This window comes from Lissotriton vulgaris, chromosome 10 (genome assembly GCF_964263255.1).
Source record: "Lissotriton vulgaris chromosome 10, aLisVul1.2, whole genome shotgun sequence".
NCBI classification, from domain to species: Eukaryota; Metazoa; Chordata; class Amphibia; order Caudata; family Salamandridae; genus Lissotriton; species Lissotriton vulgaris.
In genome coordinates, this window is record NC_141698.1 from 370415227 (window position 1) to 370441803 (window position 26577).

A 26577-nucleotide genomic window follows, 5' to 3' on the forward strand; every position below is an offset into this window, starting at 1 on the left:
TGGCAGTTCGGGCTGGACTGTTCCCATGAGGCACAGGGTCAGACTGATTTGCATAGGGCCATGTCTGAACTGGGGTGGTGTGGATTGCAAAAAAACGATGGATTTAGGCCCAGATCTCTGTACTGGGGTGAATGTATGACATTGTTCTGCATTCTGTCCATCACCTGTGGTTTTTGCATTTGCCACCCCGAATGGGATGGGTATGCTCAGACGTGAGTCCCATGCACTCCACACCACTGGATTCAAGCAAGCCGGGCTGAAGACGGTTGGATTGCCAGAAACCAGTCCTCGGAAGCTTGTTTCCAGTTCAGGGAAGGCATGGCTTGGCAGTTCGGGCTGGACTGTTCCCATGAGGCACAGGGTCAGACTGATTTGCATAGGGCCATGTCTGAACTGGGGTGGTGTGGATTGCAAAAACGATGGATTTAGGCCCAGATCTCTGTACTGGGGTGAATGTATGACATTGTTCTGCATTCTGTCCATCCCCTGTGGTTTATGCATTTGTCACCCCAAGTGGGATGGGTATGCTCAGACGTGAGTCCCATGCACTCCATACCACTGGATTCAAGCAAGCCGGGCTGAAGACGGCTGGAATGCCAGAAACCGGTCCTCGGAAGCTTGTTTCCGGTTCAGGGAAGGCATGGCTTGGCAGTTCGGGCTGGACTGTTCCCATGAGGCACAGGGTCAGACTGATTTGCATAGGGCCATGTCTGAAGGGGTGGTGTGGATTGCAAAAAAATGATGGATTTAGGCCCAGATCTCTGTACTGGGGGAATGTATGACATTGTTCTGCATTCTGTCCATCACCTGTGGTTTTTGCATTTGTCACCCCGAGTGGGATGGGTATGCTCAGACGTGAGTCCCATGCACTCCACACCACTGGATTCAAGAAAGCCGGGCTGAAGACGGCTGGAATGCCAGAAACCGGTCCTCGGAAGCTTGTTTCCGGTTTAGGGAAGGCATGGCTTGGCAGTTCGGGCTGGACTATTCCCATGAGGCACAGGGTCAGAATGATTTGCATAGAGCCAAGTCTGAACTGGGGTGGTGTGGTTTGCAAAAAAACAAGGATTTAGGCCAAGATCTCTGTACTGGGGGAATGTATGACATTGTTCTGCATTCTGTCCATCACCTGTGGTTTTTGCATTTGTCACCCCGAGTGATATGGGTATGCTCAGACGTGAGTCCCATGCACTCCACACCACTGGATTCAAGCAAGCCGGGCTGAAGACGGCTGGAATGCCAGAAACTGGTCCTCTGAAGCTTGTTTCCGGTTCAGGGAAGGCATGGCTTGGCAGTCCGGGCTGGACTGTTCCAATGAGGCACAGGGTCAGACTGATTTGCATAGGGCCATGTCTGAACTGGGGTGGTGTGGATTGCAAAAAAACGATGGATTTAGGCCCAGATCTCTGTACTGGGGTGAATGTATGACATTGTTCTGCATTCTGTCCATCACCTGTGGTTTTTGCATGCTATAACACCCAGCATGAGAGAAGTGCCGGGATAGGTCTAAACGGGCTGAATTGACGCCTGCTCAGAGACAATGATCCTGTGCCTCTTCTCCCACCTGGCTGTGCAAAATAGCTGGGTTGGGGAAATGTATGTGCGCATGTTGGTTTGGCATTCCTAAGACGGCCGTCCTAACCGACATGCAACTCTCTTCCTCTCTGCTCAGCCTGCTATCATCATATATGATGGCCCTGTCCCGTCCTAGACTCTGGCCACTTGGCTCAGCCAGGGAAAATAAAATGATAATAGGTTTTATCATCATTTCAATTTTTTTATCTCCTGACTCTGACCAGTGGGACTACGCTCCTCCGCCATAACGAGGAGTCACTCCTGGATCTTAGGCAAATGTTTTGTTTCACCAAAACTCTCTTTTTCTTCATTATCGCTTATGAAAGCATTTTCAAATATATGAGTTCCGATTATCTGTCGCACAGAACTATCACTTTTAAATGGTAGGTACTTCTCACTGCAGTGCTATAATGTGCCCGATTAATAGTAGAGCTTCAACGTGTTAAAGAAATAGACTTTTTTAAATTTTGAAGAGACTCTATTTTGTTATATGTGATGTTTGTTGTATGATTTACATAGCAAATATTTTCAGGTCACGGCTCATGCCCGACTCTAACATCCAAGCCAGACCCCTGGCTCGGCTCTGGCTCGGCTCTCCCTGTTAATGTGTCGGCTCACCCCCTCTAATTAGCATGACCCCTAGCCAGTTCCTTGACCAGGAGACACATAGCAGAGGCACACTGATACACCTCAACAGTTTGAGAGTTATTGGGGTTGTATGTATGCATGCATAGTTAATTCAAATGCTCGAACCCAGCTGGCTAGCAAAGTAGCACTATACAGAGGCTAGTCTGGGTCATTGGGTGCCGTCCATTTTGTGAACTCGCTCTTGGACTTGCACCTAAGAAGGTGCAGGGCAAGTCACCCACGATGTCAGCCTCCCTCATCAGACACTGTTTCCAGTCCTGCTCTTTCCACCTAAAAGTGATTTCAATCAGGTGAGTAATTATATTCAGCCCAATAGGAGCCAGCCAGGACTGAAACACCCATAATGCATTAGTTTGTCCACGAAAGCCCAAGATTGGAAACAGTGCATATGGTGAAATAGAGCGAGGTAACTGCTTTAAATGGACCAATATAGCCAGGTACTCTGGGCGGGTAAGTGTTGGGTATCACTAGGGGTAAATGATAGTTTAGGGTTCCTTGTTCGCTGGTCCCTGCCTCAGTGAAGGAGCGGGTACAGATGTTACAGAATATCGGGCATTTTATTTATCCGTGGTACTTCTGGAACCACTTTTTCTCGTTCGTTCGGGTACATGTTTCTTTCGAATGTTTTCTTTATTTTGCAGAGAGAATATGGGGGCAGACCTATAGATCATTTGCGGACTGTTGGCATGGGGCGAATGTAGGTGGTTTGCACCACATTTGACCTAGAAAGCCTTCCAGCAGTCATGACAGAACTGAACCGAGCGGGCGCTAGGACCCGGCGTCGGCGAGGGGCCGACCCAGACTGAATGGGAATCAACTGTGCTGGAGGAGCAGAGACAAAACACACACAAAGGAGGGGAGGGAGGTAGGGAGCTGTCCAGGGTAGAGCCGAGGCTGCAAGAGGGCTGCCCGGGGTAGGGAGGCAGCAGCGGGGGAGAGCGGCGCAGGGGCGTCCTCTGCTGGCCGGGCACAGACTGAGGGAGACCGCAGCCGAGGACTGAGAGCGGGGTCTTACACAAGCAAAGATACGGACCCCGTAGGAAATAAAGCATCCCCGAAACCAGCCCCCCGCCTTGAAAACTGCCCCCCCCCATTGAAAACACCATCGTCCCGTGTATGAGAAGGTCGCCTCTATCTCCATCCACCTGGTCCACTGAAAAGAGGGGCCCTCTTCTGTAAGAGACGGCGCGCGGGGGGAGCAGCAATCCGACCCCCCAACCCCGGCCCCCTCCAGCCCGGCGGAGGATGGCGCCCAGAACAAAGAGGCGGCGGTAGCGGAGCCCCTGCGGGGGGCGCTGAGGCGGCGAGCCTCTGAGGCGAGGAGACACCCCCCCTCTCAGGTAAGACCCTCTCAGGCAGCGACAGCGGATATAAATAGCATCGACCCTGGGAAACAGCGTGCACCTGCACCGACCGTGGCTGGGGGAGGGGGCTGTGTGCGGCAGGGGCCCGGTGAGTGAGCCCTTCATGTGTATGTGAAGAGCACGGGGTAGCCATCCCCATCCTGTGTGTGATATGACACACAGGTACCCCCAGCGGGCACTTCGTAGAGGACATCATACCATGACGGCCTTTGATAACCCTTTCCTATGTGTGAGGGTTCCGTGCAGTAATGTCAGTATGTGGGGGCCTTTGAGGACCATGTCCTATCTCTCGTGAGGGAGAGCGCGCGCCACCAGTGAAGGCATCTCCCGGAGAGAGATCCGTCCTTTGTGATGGGCCTCTGTGGTGAGAGACGGTGCTGTATGTGTGAGGGCCCCCGGTACGAGAACAATGCCTCGTGTGTGTGTGTGTGCGCGCGTGTTTACCTGCTGGTCAATGTCTGATACACACATCTCTGATTCGAGCAACGGTGTGAGATTCACATCCCATGTTGTGAGAACGCTCCTGTGTGAGATTCACGTCATATCTTGCGATGACACCTCTTTGGGAGATTTACATCCAATGGTGTATGGATCCCTGTTGCATTCATGGCCATATTGTGAGAGCACTCCAGCGTGAGAGTCACGTCCCATGTTAGGATGTCACCCATGTGTGATACTCACATTCAATGATGCGAGGCCCTCTTTGGGAGACTCGCGTTCCATGACATGCGAACAACCCCGTGTGAGATTCACGTTCAAAGTAGTGAGCCCCATTGTCTGCTATTCACGTTCTGTGCTGCAGGGGCCTGTTGGAAATGCACATCCCCTGTTGTGAGAACACCTCCATGTTAGCTTCACATCCCATGTAGAGAGGATCCTTCTGTGAGATTCATGTTCTGAGGGTCTTATGTGAGATGCACGTCCTATGTTGTGAGAGTCCGAGTGTGGGTTGTATTTGAGATTCACACCCCATGTTGAGATTGTCCTGTGTAAAATGCACGTCCTGTGGTGCGAGGGCCCTGTGTGAGAGTCACATCCCACATTTTGAAGGTCCTGTGAGATTCACGTCTCATGTTGTGAGGATCCGTGAGGAGAATTCACATCCTAAACTGAGAGGCCCTGAGTGAGATTGACGAAATAAGAGGACCGAGTGTGAGATGCACGTCCCATGTTGTGAGGGCCCGAGTGTGAGATGCGAGTCCCATGTTGTGAGGGCCCGTGTGTGAGATACACGTCACATGTTGTGGGGACCCTGTGGGAGACTCACATCCTAGATTTTGAAGGTGCTGTGAGATTCACGTCCCATGTTGCGAAGACCCGTATGGGAGACTGAAATCCCAAACTGAGTGAGAGTGACGTCTCATAGCACGAGGGCCCCTTTGTGCGAGTCACATCCCAGGTTCTGAGGCCCCAGAGTGAGGGGCCTGAGTCGTCGGGTCCCTGGATGTGAGACCCTTCCTGTGATACGAGGATCCACAGCTCTGTCCCGTGGGCCCGAGTGTGTTGTGGGCACGCGTGACGGGAGCTATCTGTTGGTAGTAAGAACCAAAAGAATCGAATGTGTTAGTGTTTTTTGCGGCAGAAATTGAGGAAGAGGTTCCTCTAGCGGAAGGTGGGTGTGAAAAGCAGTTGCCCATCTCTAAACCACAACCGTGGGCGCCATGACTGACCCCACTCTGAAACAAGAGAAAGCAGTATTCTCTGAAGTGGACCAAACAAAGGTTACAGATATTTGTAACAAATTACTTGGAAAAAATCAATTTACAGAGGCCTGGGGCTCGATCACATTTAGATTAGCAGATTTAAAGCATTCCTAAATGCAAGCTGCACGTAGTATGTATGCAGGGCCGAATGAAGAGGCTTATTAGAAAATGTTTGGTCCAAGACGTCCCTTCCTCTTTCTGCCTTCTAGTTCTCAGCAATCTGCAACCCTGTGTCCATGGCCTGCCCTCACTCACCCGCCGTGACAGTTTCCTGTATCCTGGGATAGCCACAGTGTTGTAGGGCATGCTGTGAGATTCCCTATCTAGCCTTGCAGTGATAGGTCATTGCTGAGACACCCGTCGTTTCAAAAGAGGTTTGTGTGGAGAAATGATGTAATATGACAGCACCATCCTGTGCTGAAAGGATCTTGGATGAGAGGCCTAACCATTGCGTAAGGGCAACGGTGTCCGATTCTTCCAATCTTGGTGGTTGCGCATCCTTGAGCCCTGTCTTCCTGCTCTGGAGACTGTCGTGGAACGCATCGCGCGCCAGTGAAGCAGCGAGGCAGCGCAGCCCTGCCGCCCTGTGTGTTTACATGCTCACCCCTGCGGCCTGCGCTGTACTCCGGGCTGTCCAATCCCGACGGAGGTCAGCGGGGGGCATGTGGACGTGAGTCTGTTCATTGCCGAGGTCCCTTCGCAGTCCTCTGGCAGATGCGGCGCCAAGGGCCCGCTGTCGATGCAGGCCACATGCACCTGTCACAGAAGAAGGGCAATGTTAAGCGCAAAAATATAGCGCCCACGGGGGTCTTCGAGATCACTTGAACGAAAATAGTGCGTGCCCGGCCGTCTGACGGCGTGGATGACAGGTCTGCTGAGACCTTTGTGCGGATCTCGCAGCTTTGTGTAAGTTAGTGTGATGGTCGCCTGTTGTGACCTCTGCGGGCATCTATAGGGGTTGTTGTTTGCTGATCGTTATTCAGCTCTATGACTTTTTTCTGACAGAGTTGAAAGTCTTCTGGGCGCTGTCGGAGGCATCTGTTTCAAAGGAGCCATGTGTCTCAGCACGGCAAGGTCACATTGACGGTAGATGCCAAGACCGAAAAGATAACAATAGCTGGGCGTCTAATACCGCATCTTTGTGAGCATGTTCATTGGTGATTGCTGATGGTGGCCAAAGAGGCCAAGCACTGGATGGGCAGTGGAGACTGTATATCTCCCATAGCTTCTGGGCCTTCTTTACCGGGACCTGATAAGGACTTGTCTCATGTACAGGGTTCTATACCGAAGTTTTGAGGTCTGCAAGTCTTGCAAACGACAGGCGTCACTGTTAATCCAGTTTAATGAAAGGATTAGTACCGATCTCAGAACGATTAAAGTGTAAGTTTGCCGTGGCGTGAATCGAACACGTCGCACACAGGGCACATAGCAGATATCAGCAGTGGGTGTTTAATTTGATGGAAGGCAGGACAAATGTGTAAGTAGCTTTTTCCGTATTCTATGTTTTGTTCGTGAGAGTTGCTTGCCATCCGTTGCCCATACTATACACTTATTAGGGCTGGCCAGTTGGCACGGGCAACCTGGACCCACTCTCGGGGCGACAATATTCAGAGGGTCGCGTGGAGCTGTCTGCATTAAGGTCACGCAGCACTCTCCCTCTGACCCAAGGCTTTAAGTGGGATAAAAAAATGTGTGTGTGTGTGTAGGTCTCTAAAAGGGGCACGGCCTATGTAATTAAAGGTGAGGCTTAAGCACATAAGCTACATTTCTGTGAACCCTGTAATGTGTCACCTGGCCGGTAGTTTGGTGCAAGATGAAGTCAAACATGTAAAATATAAACAGAAACTAAGTCACTGACCTGAAACACCTAATTTATATTAATTGTTCAGAAATCAGTCAGTGTTACTTCCCTGTACAGTTAAGGACATGAATTTAGGGCCTGATAAGGACCCGCTTTATTGTACATTTCTAAATACTAACAGATCGGATATCCAGAGGGACTGGGCCCAATTATAGCCCGGTGATCCAGTGGATCCAGGGGTTTAGCCTTCCCTGCCTTTAAGTTTTACCACAGGCACCAGGCATCAGTTTTAATGCCTACTCCAGCCCCTACCTTCCCCTCCCCCGCCCATCTTCTCACTCCCTACCATCTGTTCCAAGCCACCACCACCCGACCCTCACCAACACATTGGCACCAGTGTAGAGAAGCATGGTGAGGGGGGAATAATTTGAGATGGGGCACAGCATGGGGTTGTATGACGGAGCACGCATGGCTGAACCATGCGTGCCTCTGCAGCGCAGTCTCAACCACAAATGTGTCTTAACCACACATTCCTTTACCACGCATACCTTTACCATGCCATTTTGTTGTAAAGGCATGATTTGTAATGGGATACGCGTGGTAAAGATCACGTCTACCCTGACCCCTCATCCTAAGCCCTTAAATCCTATCCCCCACCTTCCCCCCCTCCCTGGGGCCTACATCCTACCCCACCCTACCATTAAATTGCCCCTTCCCCTCCCTGAGGTCTAAAACCCTGCTCCTTCCAAAAACTACCCTGACCCCCCTGCCCTGAGCTCTGCATACCCAAAGCTTCCCTTAAAATGACCCCATCCCAGCTCAAAACCCTTAAAACTAACGATCTTCCTCCCCCCCGCCCTGAGCCCTAAAACCCATCCACCTTTCTAAAAAATTGCCTGACACCCCCACCCTGAACCCTAAAACCACCCTTATCCCCTAAAAACGAGGCCCTCAAATCCGTCCCCAGCCCTTAAAACTACCTGACCCCCCCCCCCCACTCTGAGCCCTAAAACCGACCCCCCACTCCTAAAAACTACCCCTCCAAACCCGGCCCCAGCCCTACTTACCTGTGTGCGCCCAGAGCTTCCTGTTCCGATGATTTCTCTTCCGCTCCCGGCCCATCTGGACACCAGAGCACTATCTGCCTTCTCCACACATATGCGTGCTTAAGGCATGCGTGGTAACGCTTGCGGGGAAACGGCACGCGTGGCTCAGCCCGCGTTTCCCGCTGCGTGGATATTAGTGCTCCGAGTCCAGTCCCTGCTCTGGTGTGATCAGCGAGGCACCTGTGAACACCAAAGGCCCCCTGTTGCCTGATGATACCCAGCTGGAGCTTTCAGGGCACCAAATGGGGTGCCCCCAGAGCGTTGTCTGAGCAAAGGTGGCCGTGACTGCTACTGTCCTGTCTGCTTGTGCTGCACATCCAGTGTGCCTCTGCCTGCGCCGCTGCTGCCTGTGCTCTACCTGATACATGTGTGAGGGAAGCTTGCGCTGGTGGGTAGCTGATGGTTTATGTAAAGCCAGTTCTGTTTGTGTGTGTCGTGGAGGGGCTCACCCTGATGCTGCCGGCTGTGCACGTGAAGGGTGGGCACGAGTGTGTGTTGGAAGGGGGTGCCTGTGTGGAGTTGGGTCTATAATTGAAATAGCATTGCACTTCTGCTGCGGTTAGCCCTACCCTATCAGAAGGGCCACTGGCATTAAGGGACTGTGAGGCCGTGGCGTTTTCTGCATATTTATAGATGTGTTGCCTTTGCCCCATTATCCATCATGTGTGGCTTGATCTGCAGATTTTAACAAAACAAAATGTTTGTAGCTCAAACAGATCAAACGCTACTAAAAACCCTCCGCAAAGGTTAACTGGTCAGATTTCAATTGCTTTTTGCTGTCTGTGGGTATTTAGCGCCTTGAGACCCTCTGGGTGAGTAGTGTGCTATATATATGCTTTGATTGATTAAACAGGGACTAATGGGGTGAAAGCTTTGCCCAGTGTTTACGGGTAAAAATGACACAGTAATGAAGTAATACCATCACAAAATAGACAGCATAATGGTGCATATGCATGCATCATACAACCCTACCGCATAATTTGGTCCTCCCCTGTCACATAACTTCAGTGGCCCTTCATATCGGTAAGGGTCCCAGTGCTGACATGGTGGCGAGGGCTCTCCCAGGGGCCGCTGTTGGACTGGTTTATCGGGGCCAACCGCGGGCCCTTGGCACAGTCCAGTGGCAGACGAGTGACAAGGAGGTACCACAAGAGGCGGGGGCAGGGGACGCTTCGCTATTTTTACCGTGAGATGGTGGAACGAGGGGCGGCTGGCGGCCTGACAGATCCGGAGCAGGGAGACGGATGGCAGGAGCCCAGCCACATCGCGCCGGGAAGCGGATGGAGAGATTAATTACAAAGCGTGAAAAGGGCGCTACACGGTTAAAACGAAGACGTAACCTTCCTTGAAGAATCCGTCGGCGGGGGGGCGTCGTGTCTGCTCTGTACATTGCCTCACTGACTCCCGGCCCAAGATCGCCACCCATTATGGTTAGAGGGACCAGGCCACGAAAACCCAAAAACCGAGATGTTTTACAAACACAAAAGAAGGACTGAAATTTGGCATCGACTGCAGAGCACAGAATGAGTTAAAAGCCAGCGCATATCTCGATAGAACAAAGGCAACGAGGTAATATCAAGAAATTAAACGCAATTTTTACACATATCATCTGAGTTAACGAAACTGCTTTCTGCTAGGAGCTGCTACATAATCTGTACTGGACAGCGCTTGAAATGGAAAAATAGAAGTGCAGGTACTCTGGGACAGAGTACCTGCCTGTTTCTGAGAATTGCTAGTACTCCCTAATTAAAAGTATTACGTTTTTCTTGAGAAGTGCAGGTACTGTCCTTCTCAAATAAAAAGGACCCAGTGCTCAGTACCGGACAATACCGGCCCATTTAAAGCACTGGACTACTGGAAATATGAAAACGTGCCTTCCTGTGTATTCTGTTGACTCTCTTTGAAAACCGTAGACGTGCTGAATATACTGAAATCTGCGAGGTCAAGTGCGTCCCACCTGAGAGATGTTCTCTCCTATCTTTATTTTTGTTGTTGCCTCTGTTTCCACGGTGTGCCTCCTTTAGTGGTGCATAGACAGGATCGCTGGAATTATGTAGCAGGGGAGGACCAAATTATGCGGCCAGGTTGACTAAATTATGTGGCAAGAAAAGACAATTTATGCCACTGCAGCATTTTTGTGATAGTATCACTTACTTTTTTTCTTATTTACACATAGTTACACTGGCCAAATTATCACCTTATAAGTACCAGTTTAACACCCAAATACAACAATAAGCAATCCAAAATCAACCTTTGTAAATTACTTTCCACTATGGGGATGTGTGTGTGTGTGTGGGGTGGGGGGGGGGGGGGGGGAGAACACACGTCACCACATTTTAGTAACTTTTGATGTTTGAGGCAGGAACATTTTTTTGTAAAATCAGAAGATTATGCAGCAGATGATGGATTATGTGACAAATGCTGAAAATCCATAATTATGGAGAAAATGCCGCAGCTGCAGAATCTCATTATTCCAGTGGTCCTGTTTAGAGCGGGTGCTTATTTATATGGATTTTTCAACAAATGTATTAGAGACCTTTCCATAAAAACAGAAGTCATGAATTACAACAAATTGATAATTTCAGTTGTTCTGACATGAGAAAAAAGGTATGCACGTATGACGCTGTTGGGGACGTTAGAGTAGATTAAGTGCGGGGCACGGCCAGGAAAGTCCTAAATGGTGGTGGTGCATGTTAAGTACAGATGTTAGCGTGTAATCCCAGTGGGTGGGTTTCAGCGGTGTGCAACCAGTATGTGGACCCTACGGGTGGCAAGACATTGTTGGAAGCAGGTAGAGAAGTCCATCAGGGTTTGGTCTACAGTGTCAGGAGTTGGTGGTTTTCAGCTATTTCTTGAAGGACATAAAGTATTGGTCAGCTATAATATTTAAGGGGATATCATTCCTGACCTTTGGAGCAAAACCTGAAAAGGATTGTCTAGGGGTGGGGGCTTTGTTACTCCAGGTGGAAATGCTGGTGCTGGGCTAGTCTCTCCATCTGCCTGGCAGTATTCATGTATTTCTCTTAGGAGGGGGATGTTTAGTTTGATAAAACTTTGAATATACATAATGATTTGAAGGTGTAGAGGACTTGGAGTGGCAGTCAGTAGAGTTTACTAAGTGCAGACGTGATGTGGTGATATTGTTTTGTGTCTGTGTCCACGCTTACAGCTGAATGGAAGGTTGCTTTTAATGGGGCTATCTCAATAGCCAGGAGCCGCCCAGCTTCTCACCCGGCCTTTGCCACTGGCTGCAAGGGGCATCACTGTTCCGTTGTCAGGTGCAATTGTCTCTGCTCCAGATACTGTTTCTGTGGCCGCAGAGGTACTTTAGAGAGATTTCCTCCCACCCTCTACACCAAATGTCACTACCTGCTTATATTACGCCACTCTCCGATTTCATGTCAGACAACAGGGTCATCCCCTTTTGTGCTATGATTTGATTAATAAATCTGTCTCCAGGGGACACCACTGACACAGGCCATCGGGAAAGGGACAAGAAAGAGGTGGCATTTCCTTGTGGTTATGGTCAGTTTTTAGGTTTCACCTGCACCGTGCTTGCGCTGTGCTTGAGAAATCTTTTGCTCTTAATATAAACTAAAAAAGGACTTTCATCCCACCTCCTCTCTTTCCTGGTTTTTCATTGGTTCTTCTGTGTGCCACTTCCCTTCTCTCCATTTCTATTGACTGTAGCATATTATCATGCATTTACCAATGCTTGTTCCTCATCTGCTTCTCTTATCAATTTCCTGCCGCCGAAATACTGTTAACATACACATTGGTGGAACTATATTTTCATAAAGTTGTGCCTTTTACTCTTGCAGCATATTTATATAACAGTTTATCACCCAGAGAGATTAAGGGATTTGCATAGAATCACAGGATGTTGTATGTGGCGCTGCCGAGAGTCGAAATGGATCTCCAGCTCTCGAGTGAGAAGCTCTGATCACTGCACAACATCCTCTCCACTCCCGTATTCTCAGTCAGGGAGCTCTTTCCTTCTGCCGGATGATGATTAAGGAAAACCGCTCTTTATTCATTGCATACACGAAAGAAATGCATTACGAATGCTTGTTTGTTACTTGCTACAGGCGTGTCGCCCTCATACGTCTCCCAGTGTTGGGGAAGGGTAACTTCCAAAAACGGCCTGTGAATGTAAGCATGGGGGTGCGGGGTTGAGGGGGGATTCGACAGACGACCCCAGGGAAAATGAAAATAAAGAATTAATTTTACCTGGTTTTCGTCTGTTGAAATCCCCCCTTCCCAGCTCCAACACTCTTACCTGCACGGGCCGGTGCTGGTAATTTCACCTGTCCCTACTCCGGCTACTACTTCTGCCTCTGGGGGGTACCACTCAGAAGTATTGGGGGACAGTGTAGGGGGGGGTTCATTCTGTCTGTGCCTTTGTTATTACCTCTGTCAGAAGGGTTACCAGGGGCGTTATAAGGCATGGGTGAAATGTGCAATTCCCCAGGGTATCCTATCCATATTCCAAAGGACCCCCTAGGAAAATGACCTTTCTCCGTACTTCACTTCTATTACCGTGTCTTGGCCATTTGGATAGAGTTTACTATTGTTTTGCATCAAGGGACTTGAATTAGCCGAAAATAGGTAACAGCATTTCGCTGTTCCGACCAGGGACCCCCAAAATATATCCTCCCTGGCCACCAAAATACTTAAGATCACACTGGGGTGCCATTCAAATGGAACGGGCCGAAGGCTTCTATCACCAGCGTGGGATTGGTAAGGCGGGCACTCAGGCAGTGGCTGAAGGGCCGGTATCTGAGTTCCACCTGTGGGATGTTTTTGGGCAGCCTGAGGGCTGTCTGTGCTGTTTGGATGCAGCCAGCGGCCCAGAGGGTGCCTGAGTGACCTTTCAGGAGACAGATGGGCGGAGGTGTCACTCCCTGTCTCTCGCTGGGCTGGCCCATTAATGTATGCTTATTGAGTGGGGGCAGGGGGCCTGAGCAGACCTGGTCTCACTTGCATTCATTTGGGGTTCAGCAGTGTGAACTAATCCATGCATTTTTTTTTTAAATCTAAGTGAAATTAAGAAAAAATCCGCAAATGTGGGCCACTTTTTTTAGCATGCCCGGGCCCATTTTTGATCCCAATCCAACCCGGTCTATCACTGCTCACTCAGACTGCCACCTCTTGACATGGCGAGGCCTGGGTACTACTTCCATTTCTGCCGGGGTTGTTACCTCTGCCTGCAGGGGGCGCGGCCTCAGAAGTCACGGGGCATGGGTCCCATCTCGCGCAGCATCCAGTGCAGACGCCATCAGGCTCTAAGCAGGTTAGACGGATCCAATGGGATGCCCGGATTTCTCGGAGGCCGCTAATCCAAAATGCAGCCACGCTTTCCCGGTAACATCTGTTATCAGCGCTTCGAGACTCGGCGAGTTAACGCTATATGAAAGATCATTATTATTATTCTGTATCCACAGGGAAAAATACCCGAGCAGAGTCTTGCATTATGCACGCGGCGAAAAACTGAGTAGATTGATTCTGCCTCAGCGTTTGGGCCTCTGCCAAGCAGCCACAGACGGAGCGACCGGATTTTGCCCATTTGCAATCCCATATTTTAACTGTAAAAATGGCAAAGAGTCAGCTGGTTCAATTCCCTATTGAGTTTCAGAAAGGGTTCAACAACTAGTCTGAGGCAGCTGCGCCCGTGCAGCTATTGCGCACACCCTCGCGCCTCCACAGGGACCATACTTCGGTGTCTGCAGGGTTTCTCAAGTACAATACCTTAGCAGTTTTACCTGCGTGTCTTCCAAGGACGTCTAATAACCAACATGGCCGACGTAGCGGAAGTGACGCCACACATCTTTTGACACACCGTGACTTTTTTTTTGCAGTTTTAAATAACCCATGAGTTTCAGGGCGCTTTGCCTGGCTAATAGATTAAATAACACCTCTTTTTAAGGCAGCTGGACATTAAGAGATTTGCCCATAGCGGAAACCAGGACTCAAATTCGGTTCTCTAGTTCCAAAGTCAGCAGCTCATGGCGTTTAGCACTTGTCTAACCCTTTAGTGTCCTCCTCATAGGCTGGGAGAAGGCCACAGACAAGACATTGCACAAGCCAAACGCCTGTTAGAGCCCTGTTTACTTTCTGTTCCTGCCATTGCCTTCAGGACTCCTGAGATCTCGGATAAAAAGAGCTGGGTCAGGTTTACCAAAATAAAAGACAACAGAAACAACAGCTAATTCTGGACATCCCTCAAAACGAGTTCGAAGTCCGATTGACCCAGTCCCACGTCACCAATCACAACCCCTCGTTGTCTTAAGGGTCCAAAGTTGGGTAGTATGTAGGGCCTAACCCTGGGTACAGATCTATGGTTGCTGCTCTGCCCTATAATAATGTCTGGGACCTACACCCAACAAAATAAAAGCACAATCCCATTGCCAAGAGCTGTGATGTGGTGGTCTGGCTGGGCGCTTGGAAGTGTCTGTTCTGCCTGGTGCAAGGTACTCTTGGGTTGTGACTTCCTTCTCTGTTATGGTGCAGTGTTTGGGCAGACCCCCTGAGGGGAACAGATCCTGGGGTTTCCTCTGCAACACATGCCTTGTACAGGTCAGTCAAAGTTACTTGAAAAGGTGGCATTTACACACATGGAGAGTTCTGCGTTATATATGCTATGGGGCGGCTGGTGACATTTGAAAGTGATGGGGCGTAAACTAATTTGCATATTGCACCGCAGCGAGCAAGCGCAGCGAGCGAGCCCAAACCACCTTGCTTCCATCCATACATCATTCATGCATCTATCCATCCAAAATCCTGCCACCCACCCATCCTGCATCCATACATCATTCATTCATGCATCCACCCATCCATCCATCCACCCACCCATCCATCCTGCATCCATCATTCAAGCATCCATCCACCCATCATGCATCCACCCGTCATGCATGCATCCATCCATGCACCCATCCACCCAACAATCAATAATGCACCCACCCTGCATCCATCCATCATTCATGTATTTTTATGACCATATAACTTGCACACAGCTTGTCAGTGTTCAATACCAGTCTCGAACCTTGTACTCCAGCACCAATGATACATGATTAATATTAATTGTTTCTAAAACATGTATTTATTCGACACCAATTTCACACCTTAGTCGGAACATAATTTTTATTTGTTTTTTAAAACATCTATTTATTTAACACCAAAGTCATGTATACATTTTTATGGCTCGATAAGAGGCTCAAACCTGGTTTCACAGCACCAAAGTCGGCCGTGCTAACCGTCAGACCACATCCTCTCACCTTTGGTGTGGCCCTGCAGTTTTGATGGTACATATTCACACCAAAGTCATGTATACATTTTTACAACTTCACACCAAAATCGAAACATACATATTGAGCCCAAAGTCATTTATAAATTTCTACAACTTCACACCAAAATCGAAACATACATATTGAGCCCAAAGTCATTTATAAATTTCTACAACTTCACACCAAAATGGGAATCCCCGCTTTCTCCCATGCGAGCTCATTTTGTAATCCGCTGATAGTCACTGAAAAGGGCAGCGTCTGATGCTACTTGGGAGGCAGAAGCGAACCCCCCTCCCCACACACACACAGTCTGACATATGTACTTAATGTATGTTACTGTAGCGGATGGCGCGAAGTCACACAGTGATTGGCCTGCACGTGGACCACTGGACCAGCCAATCCTGGTGCTGCATGCAGCGCCAGGATTGGCTAGGGGGCACCATGACTGCTCGCCCAGTCGCCCTTTAGAACCCCGGGGGCTGCGGCCCGCCCCCTGGTCCTCTCTATAAAGGGGGACTTCAGCAGGGAAACTATCTGCGCATGCTCTGGCTAGTTTCTGCCCAAACATTCACTTGCGCAGTACTTCTGCAGCTGAGTGGACTGTCACTCAAGCTGCAGCCCAGCCCCCCCCCCGCCCCCTGCGCACTCCGGAAAAGTCGGGTGTCTCCCGGATTCCCGGCCGGCGGGTAGCACGATCATTCTATATTTTTATTTTTATTTCAGTGACGGCGCGGTGGGCCCATGGGGCTTAGTGGGGCTACGCCCCAATGGACGCACCGCGCCTGTATATGCTGTCATTATTGTAAGTGTAATATTAAAGCCCTGTGCCATTTTTGGTAGTCGTTGCCACACTGTCTCTGATTAGGCGTGTACTGTGCTCTTGGCAAGGTGCCCACCTCTATCCATTTCACTATGAACACCGGTTCATTTCTGAGATTTCACACAACAATCATTGCTCTCGAATGTTAGTCTAATTAGTTTGAAGGAAACAAAGGAAAGACTACGGCACTGAAAACGATTTAGTTTGTCTAGTCTTCATCTTGGTCTGTTATCTATGTGTTGTTTGTCCTCTGTGCTGCTCCCACAGTTGTGATGTCATGTGTGTTAGAGAGCACGTGCTCCAAGTGGGTCAGTTGGTGAGGTCATTTAGATCAGTAGTCTGAGAACTATAAAATGGATACCGTTGGAATTGGTAATAATTAGCATCTACAGACAAATCAAACGGTATTTTCTTTTCTTTGTTGGCTGAAGTAAAAAAAAAGAAAAAAACAGGACAGCCACCGCCGCCCCCTTTGTGACACAGGAATGAAGTGACTAGGTGGATACTGTCATTTGCCACTGATGTCTCAGAACCTGAGATATAATTTTATTGTAATTCCATCACCAAATTATGGCTTGTTTTAAAATGTACCTTTGTCACGTATTGTATTGCCTATGGTGCCATATAAACCATTAGATAAATATCTTATTGCCTGGTGATTTTGGTTATTTTTTATACAGTTAAACTCTATTTATGATTTTGTTCAGCACAGAATTCTATTTCACTTGCATATGGCCACTCCTTTGGTTACACAGGCCACACCCTTGTTGAGGTTCCATAGATACACTTCTTAGGCCAAGCCTCTTGCATGAAGCCTCTTACCACATAAAACCCTGCCATGAGGCGATTTATAGATCTCAGCATATCACATTCATCTTCTCTAATCAAGAACCTTTAAGTTATGTTATAAAATTGTATACAATACACAAATACTAAGCGGTGTCTTGGCGCTAACAGTCTAGAACAGGCTGGAGCACTATTCATTGAACAGCCAGGTCTTAATGGCTTTCCTGAAAGATGTCAAAGAAGGGAGACTTCTGATGGTGATAGGGAGGGTGTTCCAGAGCTTTGTAGCACCCACTGGGAAGCTTTTTCTGCCCTAATTAGACTTGAAAAATCTTTGAGAGAGTATTAGTTTCGCCCTTTCTGACTGACCGCATCTGTTTGGAGAGTACCAGTGCAGTGACCGCCTCAAAAACTGAGGACCGGTACCGTGTGGTGCCTTATATGTGATACACAAGACCTTGAACTTAATACGGCTCTTGACTGTCAACCAATGCAAACTCCAAAGGTGCTTTCACACTGATTGAAATTTGGGGATCCCCAGGAGGAGCCTTGCAGTCGCATTCTGGATCATCTGAAGCATAGTGATCCTTCAGGTGCTGTCCTGCCCCAGGGTCTCTGATCTTTCAGGAGTCATTGGCGAGGGCTGTTCTGGAGCACTGTACCCAGTTCTGGAGCCTCTCTGCAGATGGCGAGGATGGGTGCTGGACTGCCCAGCGTTGCCTACAGAATTACACAACAAGGCAATCCAGGGATCAGGGCGTAGGCGCTTAAGATTTTTAAATTACTGGCTCTGGGCACGCTGATGCATCAAAAGTTGCTGAGTAGCTATCCTGATGTGGATAAAACATCACAGAAGACGATGGGGAGGCATCGAAGGTACGACAAGGATGAGGTGAGCGGACGCGCTGTGAGGCTCGAGCGATGTTCAAAAGTATGAGAATGGCAGTTGAACTGCCATTGAGAGGTGCACCAGAGGCTATCCAGAAAATGAAAAATAAATAAATAACTCACCCCCAATGTCCCGAACAAGCGAAGAAAAGAGGTCAAAGAGTGCAAATACTGAATAGCTCTTACTGACAGTTCTGATCACGTAAATGGTGGAATAATCTCAGATCAAAGCAGGTACTCTTCCAAGGCACACAAACACGTAGATTTCTTCTCTATGAAGGCGGAAGCAGGGCAGAGGAGATTGGGCAGAGTACGAAACACTGGTCACAGAATCGTGAGACAGAGCAGGTTACTGAGGTCACAAATTCATATGATCTTCCATCAATCTGGGCTCTGTGTGATACACTGTGCAACCCGATCTAGTCCTCATAAGTAGACAGAAACGTTTGTTCATCAAAGCACTCACAAGGGGCAAAATAGTATGCCAAGGCAGCAGTAAAGGCAAGCAGGCAGTAGAAGGGAAAATCAAGCAGAGACAGGCACATCTGGTGTAGAGGGCGACCGGTGGAAGGTCACTGGTGGGGCTCGAGTGGCAGTAATCTTTGAAATGTACAGCTTTAAATATGTAGATAATTCTTTACCTTTGAGCGTGGCGGGCTACAGGTTTCCACAGCTACTTGAAGTTAAATGGTGGCTTGATGCTTGAAGTGGGTTACTTCCCAGACTGAAGTCCAACACTCCTGGTACCAAAATGTAGTATTGAAGAAAGGACGCTCCAAGCCAGGTAGTTTACCACGTAGATTTATTTAAGTGGTAAATTAGATACATAGACAGGTAAAGTAAGTCTTAGTAGGAGCCCACCAGGAGCAGCTTCCCTGCTGCCCAGCCCTTCATCCAACGTATTCACGCACGTACACATTCCAAACACTAACATTCCATCAGGCAGTCATTCTAGCTGAGCAGCAGGATATCACAATTACTGAAGAGGATACGAGCATTACACAAGGTGGACCTTTTCAGCTTCCTGAAATCAGACAGGGGCCAGGAGGAAAGGCTCTAAATCAAGCAAGATTTTGTTTTGGAGCTCGGTCATCAGCTCACTGCACAGAAGTGTTATTCAGATGCCCGGAGAGTGGCTTTGTTATTGAATATATAACACCCCAGTTGTATAAGAGGGTACATTAGGGTCAATCTGAAGACTGAGTAAGGCGTGCAGTGTCTGAGCAGTTAGGAAAGTGGGCAGATAGTCCCTGTTTGGCGCCAGTTTCTAAGTTTTGTGTAGGCTCCTGGTTGAGATGTCTCCAGGGGCACACTTTGTGGGCTTTTAATAGGTTGTGTAGGTGGCTGGCTGAGATGCCCCCAGGTCTACTCCTTATGGGCAGTTAATAGGCCGTGTAGGTGCTTGTGGGTAGTTAATAGGTTGGTGGTTGCTGGCTGAGGTGCCTCGAGGCACACACTGTGTAAGCAGGTAATGGGCACAAAAAGTGAAGAATTAAATGCCTGAATCAATCTCGGTCCCTTGCAACTATTACGGGCTACTTTCCAATCCTTGGCGTTTTATCTTGTCTATACCCTCGTGGGCAGTTGATCACATCTCTCTCTTCATTGGTTGGTTGGTGCTAATGGAACCAGTGTGATTGAGACACGATGCGACAGGGACACTCACTGAAGGGGCACATAGTGATAAGACACTCTCTGATTGGCCGCTGTCACACATGTCACAGTATGAGGTGAACTCATTCTGGCATGACACACTAATATGAAAAAAGTGATGGGTGAACAACCTGATGGGGACGCAAGTGCTACTGTGAATGAGTGAGTTAACAGAAAAGATATGTTTTTAGGCAAAATGTGTTTCTACGGCAAAGCTTCCCTCCCCTCTTGTCTCTATATGCGTTCTCGGTTCAACCTAAGTCTGTATTGATCACGTTAATCAAGGAAACGCGCTATAGTTTATATTGGTACACAATTTCAGCATAAAGCCACAGATCATCTGGTAGTGCTGGCAAAGCTCCTCGCAGATGTGTCATGACAGTGAGCAGAGTCCTGTTTACTCGCCGTCGCCTCGTTTAGCACAAGGGGACCAGCCCACTCCCTTGCCTCCAGCGCCCTCCTGCGAATCGCTGCCAAGAAACCACTTGTGGTGGCGCGCGCTAGAGACATAATTAGCATAACGTAACATAACTTCCTCCGCTGAGTGAGGAATAAAATATTCCATTAAGATGCGCCAGCAATAAAGCTTTTCTGGCATAGCTTGCGATGATTTCCTGGCTTTAGAGATCACTATCTAGCATTTTGTTGGGTGTACCCAGCAACCCCTCGGACCCATCTGTGTAGGCCTGGATGACATTTTAATTATTTTGGCAAAATGTTTACATTTTGTACTACGTGTATCATGTCCTGGCCTTTGTAGCCTCTTGAAACAGCAGCTAATGGGCGGTACGTACGTTCCCTTGGAAAAGTGGCAACCCAAAAGGGTAGAAGTCTGATAAACATGGGTGAACGCAGGACGTCACTCAGCGTGACGCCATTGCGCACTGCCTATGCTAATTAGATCCCTTCACTATTTGTGTTAGGACTTGTGCCCTGTACATACCTGTTAAAAACAGCAGTGGTGCAGGCTGTGCCTGCCAGTGGACATGTGACTCCATTGAGCAGAGGAGGGAGAGGGGGGTGCGGGAAGCCAGATTTTCCAGGAAACATCAAAAGTCTATTCTTGCTGTTCAGACACCCCAGAGACATCTGAAAGCCCGGCCTGAAGGAGTGAGTGCTCGAGAGTGGCGAGCAGCGGAAATAACTAACAGCCCCAGTGGAGAGTTGGCGTTTCATGATATGCGCAAATAAATACCTTTTGTCAGCGGCTGAGCAGGTGAAGTGACCTCTGGAGTCAATTCCAAGCAGTTGCGAGAATGTAGACGTCAGCAAAACTATCATGAGGTTACAAAGGTGGCCAATTGTGCGATCAGAAACTTTTGTCGGCTGGTTTACAGAGTAGTGCTCTGCAGCCCAAGAGTTTAAATCTTGGCAAGACCATCTCCTCTTTAGTCTTTCTCAGGTTGCTAAATTTAGCATCATTTCAATGGGTAAAAATAGCCCTTATACACAGAATGGTAGTATGAAGTAGTGTGTAAACAATAAGTTATTATCATGGTTAGTGGTATTTATTTTGCTAACATACATTAGATAGAATCACTGGTAATCCATTATTTTCGTAGGCCCTCCACTACACACTCTCTGTTGTACCCACTATTGTGGAGGAGGGGCGTGTGGGGTTTGCAGGAGAAGGGGCGCACTACGTAGGTTTGGTAAATGGGTGCTGTGTAGTCGATACTGGCGTCGAAACAGGCAAGACTAGATCCAAACTCAAATACTCACCTTTCCAGTATACTCACATTATGCTACTCTCTGTTTTACCCAGTTTCTGTGTGCGAGGCAAGGGCGTATCACAAGTCCTCGCACCCCCTGCGATAAAAGGGGGTGGGGACCCTTTAGAGGGGTCCGGGCACCCTTCAAGGCGCCCCCTTTCAGTCCAAGGACTTTGAATACCTGTGTGACATGGGAGTTGGTGGGGCCCCCAGGAGTTGGACCATCATTTTGCATTATGCCACTGGTCCAAGAGAAGTGTGCACTGCTCTTGCATGTGCCATCTTAGACGTGTCCTGCCTACCCGTTCTCAGTGCATGAGGTTCCTTGGACCCAGGGGCGAAGCTTCCATTGGTGCAGCAGGTGCGGTGGCATCTGGGCCTAGATACCCAAGGGACCCACTGAGCCCTGATTAATGCTATATTTTATAATACAAACAGAAGCCCGGGGACCATCCCCGTCCTAGCACTAGGGCCCATGACACATTGGTTACACTGCTATTTGGACCACTGCTGTCCGTAATGTACCTAATTTACTTGAGAGAAGTTTGCGCCATGTTTTCCTGGTTGGACCATTTACATGATTGACCGAAGCCTGCAGCGCTGTATAGGACGTTTGTGTTGATGCTCCATACAGTGTTCCTAGTCCATCTAGATAAGGGACCTTGTACTGTCGCTGCCTTGTTGTACCTACTGTGTGTTAAGAAGCTTGCACTGCTGCTGCTGCTGTTTGTACCTGTTCTTTTTGGGAGTGAAGCTTGTGCTGTTGCCCTGTGCTGAGCCTCCTCTTTATGAGTGTTCATGCACTGCTGTGAGAGAAGCTTGCACTGTTGCCCCGCCGTACTGAGCCTCCTCCTTGTGTGGGTTTATGCACTGCTGTGAGTAAAGAGCTTGCCCTATTCTCCAGTGTTGACCTTCCTCTGTGAGAAGGACAATGCAATTCTGTGAGCGAAGCTTGCACTATTGCCTGGTGTTGATCTTCCGATGTGTGAGGGTTCATGCACTGCTGTGAGTAAAGAGCTTGCACTGCTGCCCCGTTTGCCCCATACTGAGCTTCCTCCATATGTGTGATCATGCATTGCTGTGACTGAAGCTTGCTCTGTTGTCCCTTGCTGAGCCTTCTCTGTGTGAGGGATCATGCATTGCTGTGAGTGAAGCTTGCTCTGTTGTCCTGTGCTGAGCCTTCTCTGTGTGAGGGATCATGCATTGCTGTGAGTGAAGCTTGCGCTGTTGTCCCTTGCTGAGCCTCCTCTGTGTGAGGGATCATGCATTGCTGTGAGTGAAGCTTGCTCTGTTGTCCTGTGCTGAGCCTTCTCTGTGTGAGGGATCATGCATTGCTGTGAGTGAAGCTTGCACTCTTGTCCCTTGCTGAGCCTCCTCTGTGTGAGGGATCATGCATTGCTGTGAGTGAAGCTTGCTCTGTTGTCCTGTGCTGAGCCTTCTCTGTGTGAGGGATCATGCATTGCTGTGAGTGAAGCTTGCACTCTTGTCCCTTGCTGAGCCTCCTCTGTGTGAGGGATCATGCATTGCTGTGAGTGAAGCTTGCTTTGTTGTCCTGTGCTGAGCCTCCTCTGTGTGAGGGATCATGCATTGCTGTGAGTGAAGCTTGCGCTGTTGTCCTGTGCTGAGCCTCCTCTGTGTGAGGGATCATGCACTGCTGTGAGTGAAGCTTGCTCTGTTGTCCCGTGCTGAGCCTCCTCTGCGTGAGGGATCATACACTGCAGTGAGTGAAGCTTGCTCTGTTGTCCCTTGCTTAGCCTCCTCTGTGTGAGGGATCATGCACTGCTGTGAGTGAAGCTTGCTCTGTTGTCCTGTGCTGAGCCTTCTCTGTGTGAGGGATCGTGCACTGCTGTGAGTGAAGCTTGCTCTGTTGTGTCTTGCTGAGCCTCCTCTGTGTGAGGGATCATGCATTGCTGTGAGGGAAGCTTGCTCTGTTGTCCTGTGCTGAGCCGCCTCTGTGTGAGGGATCATGCATTGCTGTGAGTGAAGCTTGCTCTGTTGTCCTGTGCTGAGCCTCCTCTGTGTGAGGGATCATGCTCTGCTGTGAGTGAAGCTTGCTCCGTTGTCCTGAGCTGAGCCTCATCTGTGTGAGGGATCATGCATTGCTGTGAGTGAAGCTAGCTCTGCTGTCCTGTGCCGAGCCTCCGAGGTGTGAGGGATCATGCTCTGCTGTGAGTGAAGCTTGCTCTGTTGTACCGAGCTGCGCCTCCAACGTGTGAGGGATCATGCACTGCTGTGAATGAAGCTTGCTCTGTTGTCCTGTGCTGAGCCTCCTCTGTGTGAGGGATCATGCATTGCTGTGAGTGAAGCTTGCTCTGTTGTCCTGTGATGAGCCTCCTCTGTGTGAGGGATCATGCATTGCTGTGAGTGAAGCTTGCTCTGTTGTCCTGTGCTGAGCCTCCTCTGTGTGAGGGATCATGCATTGCTGTGAGTGAAGCTTGCTCTGTTGTCTCTTGCTCAGCCTCCTCTGTGTGAGGGATCATGCATTGCTGTGAGTGAAGCTTGCTCTGTTGTCCTGTGCTGAGCCTCCGACGTGTGAGGGATTATGCACTGCTCTGAGTGAAGCTTGCTCTGTTGTCCTGTGCTGAGCCTTCTCTGTGTGAGGGATCGTGCACTGCTGTGAGTGAAGCTAGCTCTGCTGTCCTGAGCCTCCGACGTCTGAGGGATCATGCACTTCTGTGAGTGAAGCTTGCTCTGTTGTCCCGAGCTGAGCTTCCTCTGTGTGAGGGATCGTGCACTGCTGTGAGTGAAGCTTGCTCTAATGTCTCTTGCTCAGCCTCCTCTGTGTGAGGGATCATGCATTGTTGTGAATGAAGCTAGCTCTGCTGTCCTGTGCCGAGCCTCTGACGTGTGAGGGATTGTGCACTGCTGTGAGTGAAGCTAGCTCTGTTGTCCTGTGCGGAGCCTCCTGTGTGTGAGGGATCATGCACTGCTGTGAGTGAAGCTTGCTCTGTTGCCCTGTGCTGAGCTTCCTCTGTGTGAGGGATCGTGCACTGCTGTGAGTGAAGCTAGCTCTGCTGTCCTGTGCCGAGCCTCCGACGTGTGAGGGATCGTGCACTGCTGTGAGTGAAGCTTGCTCTGTTGTCCTGTGCTGAGCTTCCTCTGTGTGAGGGATCGTGCACTGCTGTGAGTGAAGCTAGCTCTGTTGTCCTGTGCTGAGCCTCCTGTGTGTGAGGGATCATGCACTGCTGTGAGTGAAGCTTGCTCTGTTGTCCTGTGCTGAGCTTCCTCTGTGTGAGGGATCGTGCACTGCTGTGAGTGAAGCTAGCTCTGTTGTCCTGTGCTGAGCCTCCTGTGTGTGAGGGATCATGCACTGCTGTGAGTGAAGCTTGCTCTGTTGTCCTGTGCTGAGCTTCCTCTGTGTGAGGGATCATGCACTGCTGTGAGTAAAGCTTGCTCTGTTGTCCTGTGCTGAGCTTCCTCTGTGTGAGGGATCGTGCACTGCTGTGAGTGAAGCTAGCTCTGCTGTCCTGTGCCGAGCCTCCGACATGTGAGGGATCATGCACTGCTGTGAGTGAAGCTAGCTCTGCTGTCCTGTGTCGAGCCTCGGACGTGTGAGGGATCGTGCACTGCTGTGAGTGAAGCTTGCTCTGTTGTCCTGTGCTCAGCCTCCTCTGTGTGAGGGATTGTGCACTGCAGTGAGTGAAGCTTGCTCTGTTGTCCTGTGCTGAGCCTCCTCTGTGTGAGGGATCATGCACTGCTGTGAGTGAAGCTTGCTCTGTTGTCCTGTGCTCAGCCTCCTCTGTGTGAGGGATCGTGCACTGCTGTGATTGAAGCTTGCTCTGTTGTGTCTTGCTGAGCCTCCTCTGTGTGAGGGATCATGCACTGCTGTGAGTGAAGCTTGCTCTGTTGTCCTGTGCTGAGCCTCCGGCGTGTGAGGGATCATGCACTGCTGTGAGTGAAGCTAGCTCTGTTGTCATGTGCTGAGCCTCCTCTGTGTGAGGGATCGTGCACTGCAGTGAGTGAAGCTAGCTCTGTTGTACTGTGCTGAGCTTTCTCTGTGTGAGGGATCATGCACTGCTGTGAGTGAAGCTAGCTCTGTTGTCCTGTGCTGAGCCTCCTGTGTGTGAGGGATCATGCACTGCTGTGAGTGAAGCTTGCTCTGTTGTCCTGTGCTGAGCTTCCTCTGTGTGAGGGATCGTGCACTGCTGTGAGTGAAGCTAGCTCTGCTGTCTTGTGCCGAGCCTCCGACGTGTGAGGGATCATGCACTGCTGTGAGTGAAGCTAGCTCTGCTGTCCTGTGCAGAGCCTCCGACGTGTGAGGGATCGTGCACTGCTGTGAGTGAAGCTAGCTCTGTTGTCCTGTGCTGAGCCTCCTGTGTGTGAGGGATCATGCACTGCTGTGAGTGAAGCTTGCTCTGTTGTCCTGTGCTCAGCCTCCTCTGTGTGAGGGATCGTGCATTGCAGTGAGTGAAGCTTGCTCTGTTGTCCTGTGCTGAGCCTCCTCTGTGTGAGGGATCATGCACTGCTGTGAGTGAAGCTTGCTCTGTTGTCCTGTGCTGAGCCTCCTCTCTGTGAGGGATCATGCACTGCTGTGAGTGAAGCTTGCTCTGTTGTGTCTTGCTGAGCCTCCTCTCTGTGAGGGATCGTGCATTGCTGTGAGTGAAGCTAGCTCTGCTGTCCTGTACCGAGCCTCCGACGTGTGAGGGATCATGCACTGCTGTGAGTGAAGCTAGCTCTGCTGTCCTGTGCTGAGCCTCCGACGTGTGAGGGATCATGCACTGCTGTGAGTGAAGCTAGCTCTGTTGTCCTGTGCTGAGCCTCCTGTGTGTGAGGGATCATGCACTGCTGTGAGTGAAGCTTGCTCTGTTGTCATGTGCTGAGCGTCCTATGTGTGAGGGATCATGAACTGCTGTTAGTAAAGCTTGCTCTGTTGTCCTGTGCTGAGCCTCCTCTCTGTGAGGGATCATGCACTGCTGTGAGTGAAGCTTGCTCTGTTGTCATGTGCTGAGCTTCCTCTGTGTGAGGGACCGTGCACTGCTGTGAGTGAAGCTAGCTCTGCTGTCCTGTGCCGAGCCTCCGACGTGTGAGGGATCATGCACTGCTGTGAGTGAAGCTAGCTCTGCTGTCCTGTGCCGAGCCTCCGACGTGTGAGGGATCGTGCACTGCTGTGAGTGAAGCTAGCTCTGCTTTCCTGTGCTGAGCTTCCTCTGTGTGAGGGATCGTGCACTGCTGTGAGTGAAGCTAGCTCTGTTGTCCTGTGCTGAGCCTCCTGTGTGTGAGGGATCATGCACTGCTGTG

At 49.7% G+C, this 26577-nt stretch overlaps 1 protein-coding gene across 1 annotated transcript in view; it reads left to right on the plus strand.

Annotated features, from left to right (window-relative positions):
* Positions 1-3293: 3293 nt before the first annotated feature.
* SBK1 (SH3 domain binding kinase 1) overlaps positions 3294-26577 on the plus strand; it is a 175774-nt gene continuing 152490 nt past the window's right edge. Inside the window, exon 1 of the mRNA XM_086941194.1 lies at positions 3294-3563. The gene's annotated coding sequence lies outside the window, so the exon portion shown is untranslated. The remainder of the gene's footprint in view (positions 3564-26577) is intronic.